Here is a 17,325-nt window from a genome sequence, read left to right on the forward strand (position 1 = left end):
AAAGTGGAGGCACAAGCTTCCCTATTCCATTATGCTACTCCCCCTAAGGAGTAGCATCCTTCAACACATCAGTCCAGAAAGAAATGACTATGCAATACTTGACTGATGTGGAGCAAATACTTTTAGTTCACCTCCTGAAGGGGCAGTACCCCTAATTCACCTCTTAAATACATAAATGTAGTCTTTGGGAGAGGCTTGGTGAATATGTCTGCTAACTGCTCCTTACTAGAAATGTGTTCCAGTGCAATCTCTTTGTTCTAAACCTTTTCCCTCAAGAAATGATATTTAAGCTCAAAGTGCTTGGTTGTAGAATGTAAAACCAGGTTCTTTGAAATATTGATAGCACTTGTGTTATCATAGAATATGCTTACCAGTTCAGATATAGGAACTTTGAAGCCATTTAATACATGCTTCATCCAGATTGTCTGAATGCAGTTCATGAAAGCTGCAACATACTCCACTTCCACTATAGACTGGGAGATACAACTCTGCTTCTTACTCATCCATGAGACAAGTCTACCACCGAGAAAAGAATGCATCACCGGTTGTGCTCTTCCAGTCATCCACATTACCTACCCAATCAGCATCTGTGAATACTTTCAGGTTGAAATAATTGCTATATGGGTACCACAATCCATAGTCAATTGTTCCCTTTAGATACCTAAGAATCCACTTGACTGCAACCAAGTGGGATTCCCTTGGACTTTTTTGGAACCTTGCAGTAATGCCAACTGCATGTGCAATATCCGGTCTACTATGCACTACATAATGCAACTTACAAATCATGGGATAGTATACCTTCTCATCAACCAATGCTGAGTTATCTTCTTTGGATAGTTTACAACCGGTCACCATCAGTGTACCAACCGGTTTGCTATCTTCCATGCCAAAGGTCTTCAACACCTCTTTGACATACTTGGACTGAGTGATAAAGATTACATCTTTCATCTATTGAATCTACAGTCTAATGAAGAACTTAATCTCCCCTATGAGTGACATCTCAAACTCCTTCTTCATCTCATCTGCAAACTCATGACTCATCTTGTCATCTCCACCAAAGATAATGTCATAAACAAATACCTCATAGATCAAAATATGATCTCCTTTAGTTTTCAAGTAGATATTACTATCTTCACTTGTTCTCTCAAATCCAATTTTCACAAGATGGGAGTGCAGACGTTCATACCATGCTCTAGGTGCCTGCTTTAGACCATATAAGGCTTTATGTAGCCTACACACCATGTCACTATCTTCTGATAGGGAAAACCCATCTGGTTGCTCTATAGACACCTCCTCTTCAAGTACACCATTTAGGAATGCAGATTTTACATCCATTTGGTATACTTTAACTCCTTTAAAGGCTGCATATGCAAGAAGCCACAGGTGCAAATGTTTCTCCATAGTCTTCTCCTTCTTCTTGGGCATATCATTTACACACGAGTCTGGCTTTGTTTCTAATCACCACGCCATCCTCATTCAGCTTATTTCTGAAAACCCATTTGGTACCAATCACATTTTTATACTCTGGTCTGGGTACCAAGGACCATGTACCATTTTTCTCTATTTGGTCAAGTTCCTCTTCCATTACCTTGATCCAATCTTCATCTTTATGTGCCTCTTTGAATGACTTAGGCTCAAATTCAGAGATCAAACATGAGCTCTCTCTGACTCTTCTTCTTGTAAGGATTCCAGCATCCTTATCTCCTATGATCTGCTTAGGATCATGATTCAGCTTGACATACCAAGGAATGGTCTTGACAGATTCCTCTTGCTTTTCTTCTTCATCCTCATCTCCATCAGTATCAGCATCTACGTCTGCTAGTGTAGGAACACTATTGCTGGTACTTGGTTGACTGACAACCGGTTCCCAGAAGGTTACAACCGATTCATTTACCACTTGCTCACTGCCAATTTCCTCAGTTTTCTCAGAGGTTTCATCAACTCTTACATTGATATTTTCCATAATTCTCTAAGTCCTGTTATTAAAACACTTGAGAGCTTTGCTCTTGGTAGAATATCCTAGGAATATTCCCTCATCATATTTTGCATCAAATTTACTTTGGTGTTCACTCCTCTTGATGTAATATTTGCTACCAAACACTCTAAAGTAGCTAACAATAGGTGTCTTACCAGTCCAATACTCAAAAGCTATTTTATCCTTACCTTTCTTAATGAGTACCCGGTTCATTGTGTAGACTGCAGTGCTCACCACTTCTCTCTAAAAGGTGTGAGCTACCTTTCCTTGAATCAACATGGTTCTAGCTACTTCAACCATAGTCTGGTTACTCCTCTCTGCTAGGCCATTCTGGTGTGGATTCCGGGGAGCAGATAGTTGCCTCTTGATGCCATGTTCTTCACAGTACATGTTGAATTCACCAGAAGTGAATTCTCCTCCTTGATCAGTTCTCAAGGACTTGATCCTTTTGCCACTTTCCTTCTCCACTAATGCTCTGAAGGCTTTGAACTTCCCAAAAGCTTTAGGCTTATCTTTCAAGAATGTGACCCACATCATTCTTGAGCAGTCACCAGTGAGAATCATGAAGTACCTATCACCCTGCACACTTCTAATTTTCATAGGACCACACAAGTCAGTATGCATAAGATCAAGCAAATTTTTAGTAGTGAAAGTTTTACCTTTAAAGGTTGAGGAAGACATTTTCTCCAATTGACACTCTCTACACAAGGTATTATCCAGTTTGCTTAGCACCGGCAACCCTTTAACTACCTTGATCTTACTAGCCTTCATAATGTTGTCAAAGTTTACATGATAGAGTCTCCTATGCCATATCTAGCTATCATCAAATTTAGCCATAAGACATGTACTTATATTTGCATTTAGCTGAAATAAGTTACCTTTGGTCTACATGTCGGTGGCCACCAATTCACCATTCTTTCCTTTGATTTTGCACACTCCATTCCTGAATTCCAGAGTGAGACCACTCTCATTTAGCTGGGCAACACTCAGAAGGTTGTGTCTGAGACCATCAACCCAATATACATTGTCAGCACTACTCTTTCCATTCAGAGATATGGACCCTCTACCTTTGACCATGCATGGTGCATCATTTCCAAAGCGAACCACACCACCATCATATTCTTCCAAGGATAGAAACTTGCTCCGGTCACCAATCATATGGTGAGAACAACCACTGTCAATGATCCACTCATTGGAATTATTAAACTAGGAGACAAGAGCCTTCTTGTCTAACACATCTTCCTTGATAGCAACAAACACAATGTCTTCATTTTCTTCATCCTCTGATTCCTCATCTGTGACACCTTCATCAACTACCACAAAACAATTTCTCTAGTTTCTTCCTTTGAATTTCTTCAACCTTTCTAGTTTGTCCTTGTTATCACCATTAGGACAGTTCACATCAATGTGTCCTATTCGGTTGCAAGATAAACATTTCATAGGAAGCTTACCTCTGTATTTACCAGTTCCTTTAGGAAGTTTCCTTGCAAGAAGAGCTTCGAACTCCATTAGAAATTCCTCATCATCCATTACTTTGCCTTGTCTTGTTTCAGCACTGGTGCTTGCTTCTTTTCCTTTTTTGGATGGTGAAACAGAAGCTTTAAAAGCTGATTCAGTCTTTCGAACACTACCATCAAAACTATTTAGCTCATAAGTTGTTAACTTTGCAATGATGGAGTCTAGAGATACCTTAGTCTTGTCTATTGATCTCAGCTCCTGAATAGCAGCAACCCTTATTGCATAGACCAGCAATAGGGATCTCAGGACTTTGCTAACCATAGTGGAATCTTCCACTTTACCACCTGCACTCTTGATATCTCCAACAATAGTTTTGATTCTTATACCATATTGTTGAATGGTCTCACCTTCAACCATCCGCATGTCTTCAAACTTCCCTCTAAGGCTTTCTTTCTTAGCTTGTTTTACATGCTCATCACCATCATAGATATTTTCAAGAGTATCCCATACCTCTTTGGGATTTACCTTATCTTGGACATCAATGAACTCAGTGTCGGATAAACTACTAATTAGGGCTTCCATGACTTGCCCATTCTCCTGCATTTCTCTCTTTTGGTCATCGGTGAGAGTACCGATAGGGGCAACATAGGCATTCTCAACATAGCTCTAGTGTTGAGCACCCATGCTTCTGATGAATTTTTTCTTTTGGTCTTTCCATATACTGAAGTTTTCTCTGTTAAACTTTGGACCTTCCCTCTTCATCATTAGATTGGGATCTTTACCTCAAGTAGTTAGGATTATAACATAGAGGACCTGGAGGACGCTCTGATACCAATTGATAACTTAATTATGAGCTTCTAGTACCAAATCGGTATTGAGAGGGGGGGGGTGTGAATCAATACAAACAAAAACACAAACTTAAACTAGTTTGTCAGCAGACACTATGCATTGACAGACAAACAGTAACACCGGTCCTTCAACAGAATTCAACTGGCAAAACCCAAAATAACTGAGACAAGCATAGACTGGTTGACACTTATCTTCTCATAAAATCTAGCACTTCATTTCCACTTCACCCTAATGCATGAGAAGGTAATCTACCATCACAGATGTACATATTACTGCAAGATCAACATGCATCACCACTTAGCAGAAAACAATCATAATGATCACATGAAGAAAACATCACACTTGACACACATATTTTTCATGTGGAAACACAACTAGGAAAAACCATAGTGGAAATGAATACCCACAAGCTTGTTTTTGGACTCTTTAGAAGTCCACTCTATTAGGAGCCTTGTCCGGTTAAAGATAGATACAATAGGTTCTGTTAGGAACCAATCTTGTTAGGGATCACTCAGTTAAGGGATGGCTACAATACCTGGTTAAGGGTTAAACCCTGTTAGAGGTTACCTTGTTAGAGGATTTCAAGAACTCAATAGCTAAAGGATATCAATGACTTAGTAGCTTCAAGTTACCCTGTTAAAGGATTTTCAACAAGCGGGTTAAGGCTACCCTATTAGGGGATTTCACAAATGTTGAAGTGGCTAAAGATCAACAGGTATATTAATGACCTGATAATAGCACTCAATGCCAATGCAGATCTACTTAAGCTCCTTTTCACCTTCTACACTTACTCTCTACAGATATGACTTCTCTCCTTTGGTCTATCAAGAATCACGTATCTCTTCTCTTAGATACACACACACAAATTTTACCAACAACCTCTGGAAGAATCACAACATTGACCTTATAGGACAATAGATAGTTTGATAGCATAAACCCTAAACTCTAAACCTGTTAGGTTAAGGAATTCAAATGGTTCAATCCTGACCGTTGAGCATACTACATTAAATGCAATAGTCTTGATCCAATCTCAAGACATTCTCCATCATTCGTTTTGCACCAATTTCATGGCGGCTGATAACCCATCACACGTTATCACCATTTACAGACTTTGCACAATCCCAAGGTAGATAGGAATAATTTCCTTCATGCAAGATCCTTCATGTGCACAAAGCTTACATGGCAACACAATCTATTTGTTGTTACCATGATAACTCATCCCACAAAGTCACCGGTTGAGCTATATAGGCTTGAAGCACTCCAACCAGAAACCATGAAGTTGAGACCACCAACTGGTAGTCATACATTGCTTCCATGTGCTGGTTCCCATAACCTTATGTCAGTTCATCTTTAAACAAACACGCCACTTCACTTTGGCACAAATGCTGGTTCATAGTGAATGTCATTTCATAGTGTTATACTAGTTCTTCCATATGCCGGTTCACACCTCTTCAGCATATTGACATCAATGACAACATACAGTGTCATTATGTCCTCATACCGGTTCACATAATGCCAACAGATACACCATCATCCTTGAAAAATCAAACTATCTGGTGCATTCTATATTCATCAATCCATATCCACCTTGAAAGAAATTCCCATAGTTTGGTCTTATATTATTATTACTAGGGGGAAATTGGTTTTGTGGTTGGAAAAGGTTTTGATATGCAAAGGCGTTGAAATTCTTATGCTAATATTCAGGAGGTATATTGGTGTATTGAAAATTGTTAAAGTGGTTGTGGTGGTGCTCAGGAGGTATATTGGTATATGGAAGATCATTGCGCCTATGATCATATAAAGGGTTTTCAGATACCTTGTGGGTATTGCTTTTTGTACTGACTTCATCTTTATTGCTCCCCCCTTTGTTTGATTCTTGGGTTGCATGTTCACACCTCACCCTATATCTCTCCAAGTCATGATCAATGTCATCTTCATTGATATTCATGCCCAATTTAGCACATAATTATACACACTCTTGTACCCTTCTAGTATCATTCATTTCAATGGCTAATTCCATCATTTGTTTCATCAAGTCTGCCATATGGTCTGGTGTATCTATCTTGCTTGAGCCTAAGGAACTTGAAGTACCTGTCCTTGAATTTGGATGATGATTCATAAAGCCAGAGGGAATTTCCCTTTTTGTGCTCTATCCGTAGCTACCAAGTCCTCATTTCTAGAGTATGTAGGAACTAAGTAGTTCTATTTATTCAAAGATGGATGTGAATGGTTTTCAGAATAGTATTGATTATACTTTCCATTCATGAAGTCATTCTTGGGTTCCATCAGATTGTCTATTGATTCTTCTTTTGAATTCCTTTTATTTATTTTCTAATTAAAGTTTAATTGTACTATTGGGTGGCCTTGCGTTATTTACCTCCTCCCATACATAAAACTTCTTCTCTTTGCTTCAGAGTCACCACCTCTCTTTTGAGAGGAAATTATATCTTGTATATGAGTTCTTTCCGACAACAAAGTCTCTTTTTAAGTGAATATGTCCCCAACAGAGTCACCAATCTGTTGGGTCTCAAATCAATAGATTGGATAGGTTCTAAGGAAATTATAACTCCTATGATCAAACCCTCCAATTGACTTGGCCAACTTATAGAGTGAACCTATTTGGTTATTAACTCTCTCACTTCAAGCTCTGCAAGACCTAGGCGGGTATACCTATTCACTAGTGGCTTTTGATGACTAGTGCCTTTTATAGAAGATTGAGTATCTTGGTTTGCCTTCCTCCTATCTCAAAATGGCATAAGTTCCTAGGATAGCGATATAGCAAATGAGTTCAAGGTTGTTTTTGTGGAAGCTATTTGATTTATGTGTGTATACTATTTCTAATCTACTCTATATTTCCTACTCAGATACTTCTATTTCTTTAAAGTAAAATGTGAACTAATATGATGATAAATTGTTTTTTATAGATGACCAGTGCCTTCTTTACTATTTGGGCTACATAGTCTTTATATTTCTTTAGGACTTAATGTGTAAACTTATGAGACAGTTTTTCTACCAACCCCTTTTGGAAAGTTTGTCAGTTACTATTTCTTATGAGCTCCACTTTGATGTTTATATTGTAAATCACTTCAATGAATTTAACCCTAACTTTTAAGAGACCATCCGAGGAAGAATTACAGGGAACAATTACAGTTCACAAGTAAATCCTTTTGATCCAAATCTACAATATGAAACACAAAACTTCACTAGAAGAACAAAAATAACCTTATCTCCTTTAGATAATATCACAAGCAACTGCCTGCAGAAAATGCAATGATCCACAACACATATGCAAAAGAGAACAACTGATTGTATTATATATTCATCAAAATGGTACAATGGTGAGCCTAAGGGTATAATATATTTTTTGATCTCCTTGTATATTACAAAAGCTCCCTCATTTATATGAGAGCATACAATTTCACCAAGAGGTGTGACTATCTAGTATGTAACTACTAACTAGTGCTTTTGTTAACAAACTGAAAGATAAGCAAATTTAAAATCCCCACATGTTCTATGTATTTGTCATCTTTATACATTATAATATCATTGTTCATTCTCCTCATGTCAGTTTCTATCAGGAAATAATTAGAGAGAATCTGATTCACATAAGGTGATAAATATTTGTCTCGATCCAATCTTGCCACTACTCGATCCTTGTCATTAGTGAACTCTTGTTTCCATTGCTCCGGCGACACCAGTTCACCATCATTGTAAAAAGAGGACACCCTAGGGGTATTCCAATTGTCCAATCTTTGAAGCTCCTTTCTTAATCAATCTGCAAACTCATCATGTGACCTCAAGTAAGTCTCAACTTCAATCCTTTCACCAGGAGTCATTAAATTGTCATCATTCATCATCTCCTACAACCGTGATTTGAGCCTTTCATGTTCCCTCAAAGCTTTGGTTGTCCCAGTGTATGTTTTCCAATAATTCTCTGCAACCAGCATCACACTCCTGAACCTATGCTCAATGATTTCATGAACAAATTTATCCATCTTCTACTACATCTTTTCTATTTGCCAATATTATTTTTTTGCCTTGCGCCTCGAGTATATTGCATCCGTCCAGGCATCCATAGCATCTTGGTCAATACTATATGACATTCCTATTTCACTTGTGCCTATCTTGATCTATAGTAATCTTGCTTGCAGTTTTTTCTTCTCTTCATCAACCTTTTCATATAGGTTCTTGTATGTAGAGTTTTCTCTCACAAGAAACTCTATCTGATCCTAATTTAGCTTGGTCACATCCAAGTTTAGTTTGGCACTGATTCTGGGATCAGTCTTTCTAACTTGTTGTATCATGAAATGTCCAAAAGCGTCTTTTGTGTCAACTAGTGTGGGCCTCTTATCTTTAGTATAGATAGCCCATTGTAGAAGAGATTTTTGATCTGGATCATATCCTGATCCCCTGAAGAGTTTATCAATTTCATCTAGCATCATTTGCTTACTTAGATCCTATTTTTTGAGAAAACCATCAAATAATAGGGCAGACTTCATATCCCATCCAAAATACAATAGCACACCAGCCTCATTAAGAAATTGTCTCCCCTTTTCAGATGTCATTTCTTTTGTCATAAGATCCATTTCCTCCTATAACTTTTGGACCTACTGCTCTTCATTGCTATCTTTCATGATGTTTCTGATCTGCAGTCCTTTATGTTGATATAGGAATGTGGTGAACTCTTTGGAGGCAATAAAATCACTATCAACAATGAAATCCTCATGTTCCAAGAATCTATCATCAGCAACTTCTTGGACATTGAACTATCTTATTATCAAATCCATTTGTTTACCCCCTTAGTAACCAGGAGGGTAATCTTCTCTAGGAGAAAATGGAATAACACCAGATGTAGAAGCATGGGACATATGATCTAAAGGCTTTGTAGTTCTAATGGTATCAATATATTCCCCAAAGACATGAGGAGGAACTCCTTCAAGTATATCCAATTCATGCTCCATAAGTTTGTTGGCCAACTCCAAGGGGTCCTCAATATTTTACAATACATTTTCATCCATTTTACCTTTGAAAAGCCTCCATTTGTAGGCTTGCATCACCTTCTCAAATTTTCCTATTTTTTCTTTGGCCTCTTCTCTATCAATGTTCTTAATGAGATCATCTAGCAAATATGATTTATGTTCCCCAACCTTTAGCTTCTGTGACGACCAGGTTGTCCTTATATATCCCTTAGGATCAAAATTTGGCCTTGGGTCTCCCATTGCCATGCTATAATAATTCAACTTTGTCTGTAGCAAGCCGTAACTTTTGGAACTTTTCACAATAATGTTTGAAAAAACTAATAATCTAGGCACAATTGATTGTTTCCCATGGTTTGTCAGATACTATGCACTCACAATTGATAGCTGCCTCACAATTTCTAGTCAAGCCACTCTATTAGGTACCATAAGTGGCAACAGATATGGTCTTCCTTCAAACCCGTACACCCTTATTTGTGTGTAATCTAAAAAACAATACCAGTCTCCCCAATTGTGGTCAATTGAGGAATCTTCAGTAGAATCCTTAGGTCTCAAGAATCTCTGAATTTCTAGTGCAAGGGCATGATCACATGGACAACCCAGCAATATGTACAATGTTTTAACAAAGAACTCTTCAAAGTGCCAATACTGATTATTGGCATATCTCTAGTCCCATGAGGAAACCCACAATTAAACCAATTTTCTCACTCCACCCTTGTCATAGGCTCTGACACATAATTCTTCTAGCCACAATCCTTCATCTTGTCCAACATATAAAAGTATATGCATTAGAAGGGAGTAATTATTAAAGTGCACATTGGTCACATCCCCTTTCAACTTCTCAAACCCATGATTGAGGGCTTCAATGAGGTAAGCAGTAAAATCAAAGAAGTGGGGGTCTCTAGACTACAAATCAGCACAAATGACCATGGCTGCAATATCAATTAAAGGATGGGATTTTATCCCTAGAACCTGAGCAACATAGTAATAGGTGTATTTGAAGTAAGGGTGGAAGGAGTTGACATCATAAGGGGCTTTTTTCTCCTAACCTAATGGCACTAAAGACCCTACATTTCTAGGCCTGTGTATGGGGAGTCTCCATGTTTTGTAAATCTATTCTAGGTTAAAGTATTAACTTGTCAATTTCTTGAGGTCAATTGGTTCCTCAAACCCCTAATCTAACTCAAACACAGTGTCAAAAACCTCTCTTGTAATTGAAAAAGTCAGATTACCCATATAGGTATATATGGTTCTAGTTTTAGGGTCATGGTTGTTTGCTAAGGCTTTCTTGAGTTCTACATTTACAAAGACATTAGCCATAGCTAGTGTAGTCACATAAATCTGTCCACTTAATTAAATGAATACTTAGTATTTATTTGATTATTTAACCATCAATTAATAATTAATTAAATTAATATTTAATTAATTCATCTTAACCCTCTTCTCCTATTAATTAAATAAATTATTCAATTTATTTGATTTAATTCACTTAACCAAATTCATACCATTAATTAAATAAATAAATCATATTTGTTTAATTAAATCTTCTCTCACATTTAAATAAATTAATATTTATTTAAATCCCCCAAAATCCCACCTCTCACATTTAAATAAATTAATATTTATTTAAATCCCCCAAGATCCCACCTCTCACATTTAAATAAATAAATCATTTATTTAAATCACCTTTATCCTCCACCCATTTGCATTTTCCTACAAATGCAAGTTGCACAATTATTTTAAATAAATAATTTATTTAAATCACCTTTATCCTCCACCCACTTGTATTTTCCTACAAAAGCAAGTTGCACAACTATTTTAAATAAATTATTTATTTAAAATCCTATTTATCCTCACCCACTTGAAACCTTTAATGGTTTCCCTTAAAGTATTCAAACTTGATGGCTTTAAAGTCTTCAAATTTGATGGCTTCCTTCTATAGTCTTCTTAAGACTTTAATGGTTTTCCTTAAAGTCTTCAAGCCTTTAATGGTTTCCCTCAAAGTCTTCAAGCATTTAAATGCTTTATCTTCATTTTCTCATTTAAATAAATTAATATTTATTTGAATATTTATCCAAATACAAATTACACCATTTAATTGAAATAAATGATTTTATTTTAATTGAAAATACCAAAATTTCTCCCACTTGCATTTTCCTACAAAATCCACTTGTATGCCTAAACCCCTTCTAGATTCTTCTAAACCCTTCCTAATTAGCCTAAATTCATCCCTTAAATATTGTCACATTCCTAAGCAAATTGGAGTCACTTCTCAAAGACTCCAAAGTCTTTGAAAAGCAATTAATGCTTTGTGTGTTCAACAAATTAACCCTCAAAGTCTTGGATAACCTTTGAAAGCTTCCAACCTTCAACCACTAAATGGCTCAAAGTCTTTGATAACCATTGAAGGCTTTCAACCTTCAACCACTTAATCCCCAAAGTCTCCAATAACCATTAATGGTTACCTCAAACCCTCCCACATGGTTAAAACATTTGTTTTGACTCAACCTCTACCCAACCCAAAGGTCTCATCAAGCCTTTAATGCTTTGACCATGATTATCTCTTAAACATTTGCACAAAGGTTTATCCTTGGATTAACTCTTAATCCAGTGGGTAATCTTAATTTAGACTTGACCCTTGCCTTCTAGATAACCATGAGGTCTTCTCAGGCCTTTAATGCCTCCAACCTCTTCTCTCAACCCAATCCTATGTTGAAACTTGTCACCATTTTATTGGTGCCAATTGTGCACATGGATCCCCAACTTTCAATCCTAACCCTTGTTAAGATTGCTCAATCTTAACCCTTCATTTCCCTATTTCTTCTATAAATAGAACCCTTCTCCTCAAGCAAAAAGAGAAGCATTTTAGAGTATTGTTGTTATACTGGCATTAGCATAGAGCTTTTTCATAGCATCACTATCTACTCTAGCATAGTATTTAGCTTTTCATTTCATATTTGAAGCTTAGTATTAAATCTCAATCCTCCATAAGCATCCATAGTGCAAAAAGCTGCTGAGAGCTACACTCATTTGGGACTTGGAGAGGAGAGGAACAAGGGAGGAGCAACTATGAGCATCTTGATTAGCTATTTCATTTTATGTTTATATGCTTTCTATTTCATGCTTAATATCTCTCTTGATATGCCTGTTTAGGATAATCTTTTGTTGCTAACACTAACGTTTGTTTCTTGTGCTCTTGTGTGTGTTGCCATCAAACAGATTTTCTAATCCTTTTTGCAGAGCATCATTTGGTGAACCCGACGTGAATCCAAACACCAAAAAGATCAACTTTTTTTTTTTTTTTAAACCAATAACATGTTTGAATGTTGAAAATGTCACACAGGTTGCGATTTTGACACTGTTTTGGTGCGTTTGGCATTATTTTGGCGCTATTCCCCCTGTTTCAGTGCTTTTCCCTTCTCTGTCTTTCCCTTTCTTTTAATACGTTTGTGTTAAATAGTGCCTCTGTTCAAACGCAGACTAGCGCTATTGTAACAAAACGTTGTACAAATCACCTTGTAACCAAAATAAAAAATAAAAAATTTAGGCTTGTAGAAGCCCACCAAATAGGCAGATTTTACTAACTATTTTTCTCTTTTGTGCAGATTTAAATTAGATTAAAGAGTAGATTTATATTTTTTACTAACTTGTTTTTGAAGTTGGTTTTAAAAATGAATTCACTTTTTATTTTGGTTTAAAATTAACTTCACATTTCAAAATTTGGGCTTTTGAAAAAGAATCACACATTTGTTTGGGGCTCTTAAAAAGAATTTCATTGTTCAAAGGTAAAAAGAACCACAAACTTATACAAAAACAACTTTATTTTTTTTTTTTTTTTTTTTTTTTTTGCAAGTTAGGAAACAAACTTCGTTTTGGTGCTTAAAATCAACAAGGCAAATTTTATTTCTTGCATCAAGATAAAACTCACAATCCACACTTCCATTTTTGGTGCAAATAAAATTCACAATCAACTTGTCTCATTTTTAAAGCAATCTTACTTCATGCAAACGTGTTTTTCATTAAGTTGACCAGGATTTTCAAATTCTAGTTTACTCAAACAATTGCCTTTGAAAATTAAAAAGAACACCATGATTGTTGGAGCAACATCTCCAAATAGTTAGATCACATTGCAATGATAGATTAAAAAGAACAGGTGTTTTTCGTGCTTGGCACACTTGTGCAAAGAGTTGGTCGAGTGGTCCTACTTCTAACACACACTATCCTCTCCCTTGGCTTTCGTGGTCCTAGGTGCAAGAGAAAAGTGTTAGTAACACTCACATTTTATGTTTTTAAGAGAGGCCTGCCAAGGGATCGATACTCTTGGGAACGACCTCGAGCGGTAAATCCTTCGAGCCGCTATAGAAATCAGGTGAGAGCGAAAGCTGTAGCCTTGGGTATAGCTGTTCCTACAGTGTAACTGGCCGAAAGGACAAATGGGCCCCACCACCAGTTACAAGGCTCTTAAGTGAGTCACTGCAGAATGAACTTATGTCCAAAGCCATCGAACATGACTAAACACCTTTAAGTAGTAGCCCACCTGTTCTATTGATTGAGGATATTTGAGGTATAATTTAGTGCAAGAGCATAGATGGTTTTTCTCCCAAGATACTCACCATACATATTTCCTTGAGTAGAAACATAGCTTTTTGAAAAGTCACTTGTGGCTTGATAAAAGTGGTGACTCCCCCATCATAGGGATCATCTATTTGTTATGCTCGTGCAAGACTTAGTATATCACATCCTTACCTGCCATGGCGGGATTCATAAGGTATGTAGTACCAAAGTCAAAGAAATATCAAGATGTGGGCTAAATTTATCACAACTGGCCATTTGACCTTAGGGATAAAAAGTGTTTGAAGTGTGTTCGTTTTACAGACCTAGTGCGAATTGAGCCGACTTCAGGCTTTGGAAATACACCTTAAAATAAATCTAAAGGAAGGGTCAAAAACAAGTCCAAGGATTGGGTTGATCTAGACCCATACTCATTTGTGCCTTTGAGGCTACAATCTTGTGTTTGTGTGCTTGCTTTGTTTTCTTGTCAAAGAAAAATCAGAAAATCAATCCCAAAAACAAAGTATTCATCCAACATCTGTCAACACAACCAAAAATACCAAAAACAAAGTGCAAACAAACAAAGAGTCAAAAATTTATGACCATTCTTCACATCTTGCGAAAGAAGAAGTGTCATCAGAATATTACCTTGAAAAGAAGACCATTAAGCTCAAAGGCTTTGATCAAAAGGAGGAAATTCTTCTATCTCAATAGACAAATCTTTGTCTCACATAGAGTCTTTCTACATCGCATGCGTCTCTATCTTCAAGGTAAAACAAACGAGTTTGATTCCGAATCATTGAACCGCAGAGCTTTTATACAATATAGAGCTCTGAGTTATCACAAAAATCAAGGAGGAAAGATTAATCCCAACTTCTTCCCAAACATCTGTATCACCTACAACACAGCTCGAGAAATGCCACCAACGCCTGAAAGGGAAGAAGTAGAGTTTGTTCCATTTGTAACACAAAGTTTTTATTAAAGTTGAAAACAAAACATCCATCATCTCACTCATACATCATCACTTCATCATCAATTCATCCCAAAACTCTCAAAACATTCAGAGGTTCTTGTCCCAAGATCCCTTTTTAGATATTGCTTGAAATCAAAACACATCACTTTTAGATTGTTTCTACATCTAGGATAAACTCATCCTAAGAGACACATCTACGCAGGTTAAAACTAGTTCATGAGTGAATCCTCTCATTGCTAGGTAGTCAAAATCTGTAACACATCTCATATTTCTCTACACCTTATCACATCCAAACTTATCAAACAAACAAGCAATTCAAAGAAAGGAATTTCGGTTACATCTACCTTAAAAGTGCTAGAGATCCCCATACAACACAAATCACCAACCAATCAATATTTCATTTCATCACCAACTCATCATCATCTTCAATCAACTTCAAAACAAACTTGCAAACAAAATGGCTCAAACCCAATCACGATCAAGGCAACGAGAAATGGAAATTGAGGAAGAAGAGGACAACCTCAATGAATTTCAAGAAGCACTTGGAGGAAATGTGAATGATGAAAACCCAAGTACTCCCACTCCTTCAACAATCGAAAGGGTTCAGCATAACCCTCATTTTAACAGATTATTTGATGAAATACTAAGGAGCAATGCGGATGCTCACTTTTTACGACTTGCTCAAGAAGGAGCCAAACTCCCCTCTGACTTTGATCTCACCCAATTAAGACAAGCATCAGAAAGACAAATTCGCCATGAGGAGGAAAGGCGTAGAGATCCCATTAGATATAACATCCCTCGAGGTAACCCACCACCTCCTCCTCCAAATGAAATAGAGATGTTGCGGCAACAAGTCGAGAATCTCGCCCAACAACTTCATAGTGGTGTTAAGACCAATCAATTCTCACTCAACGACATCTGTCCCTATCCGTTTGATAGGAATCTTTATATGCCACCCTTTCCACGCGGGTTTGAAACACCCAAATTTGAAAAATATAGAGGAAAGGGGGATCCCCGTGATCATGTCCGAGAATTTCATTCCGCTTGTCTCGAAGTCGCATATGAAGACACATACTTAATGCGCCTTTTTCCCCAAAGCTTGGGAGGAACAACCACATCATGGTTTTCCCGACTACCAGGTGGCATAAGAACATTTGAGGAACTCATCCAGAAGTTCCTATCTCATTACTCTTATAATATTGAACGCGACATCACCATGGCCGATCTATGCAACACCAAACAAAAACCAGGTGAATTATTCTCAGTATTCCTGCAACGATGGTGCCAAATGTCTAGCAGACGTTCTCTTCAGTTACCTGAACGAGAACTAGTGGAAATTTTCATTTCCAACTTAAACGAAGAAATGGAATTTCACCTGGATGTCAAAGACACAGATTCTTTTAACGATATGATCACCAAAGGTATAAAATGTGAAAGGGCACTCATCAAAAAAGGACTCATCAAAATCTTTAATGAACCCAAAGATGGTCCTCGCCCGCGCTTCAATAGCGATAAACCGAACTTCTGGAACAAGAATAAGAATATCGTTAACGATGGAGTTGTGGATGCTCGGACTGTCCAAAATGCACAACCTGTGGTTCGGTTTGCAGGACAAAATCCTCCACCTCAAAATAACACAAATGTCCTTCCTAATCAAGGTCGCATCACATCTCAGGATGAACCAAGACCTCATCCACAAAAACAAAAACGCACATACACTCCCTTAGGGGAACCCATTGAAACAGTGATGCGACAACTCATTTCTCAGAATTTGATCACTCTACCTAAGTTATCAAATTATGAGCCTCAGGTCAAACCGGCATGGTGGAGAGATACTGAACATTGTGAATTCCATCAAGGAAGAGGACACAAGACAAGTAATTGTCACCGATTGAAAGATCTCATTCAGGATCTTATTGACCGAGGAGAAATTGAAATTGAAGGGCATGACCCAAAAACCACCAATAATGATCATCAGATGTTCAAGAATCCACTTCCATCACAAGATCAAAGGGGTCCTTCCACTTCCAGACGAGGTCCTGATACCACTGATTATACGCAAGCTGCGTATAACTACACTGTCAATCACCTGTATGATGCTAGTGAACAAATTGCAACTATCACCTTCAAAAATCCCACGTCAAATTGCAATGTTGTTACGCGTCGCGGCAAAGTTACCATCAAGGCAGCTCCACAAGGCACCACCTCCATCCCAAAGCAGTACAATCTTGTGGAACAATTAGAAAAAACCCCTGCGCTTATATCCATCTTGGAGCTTTTGCGTCTGTCACCCTCTCATAAAACAATCTTGGATCAAGCACTCCAAGAGGCGTCAGTCCCTGCAAACCTGAACACGGACCAATTTCAAGCCATGGTTGGAAGTCTAAAGTCATCACCTTGTCTCACTTTTTCCGAAAGTGATAACTCTTCCTTCCAGCAACCTCATAACGCCTCACTCCACATTGAAGGCTTTGTCAACCAACACAGGATCAAGCGAGTCTTGATTGATAATGGAGCAGGCCTAAACATTTGCACACTACAGT

The sequence above is a fragment of the Cryptomeria japonica genome, chromosome 7, assembly GCF_030272615.1.
Source record: "Cryptomeria japonica chromosome 7, Sugi_1.0, whole genome shotgun sequence".
Lineage (NCBI taxonomy): Eukaryota > Viridiplantae > Streptophyta > Pinopsida > Cupressales > Cupressaceae > Cryptomeria > Cryptomeria japonica.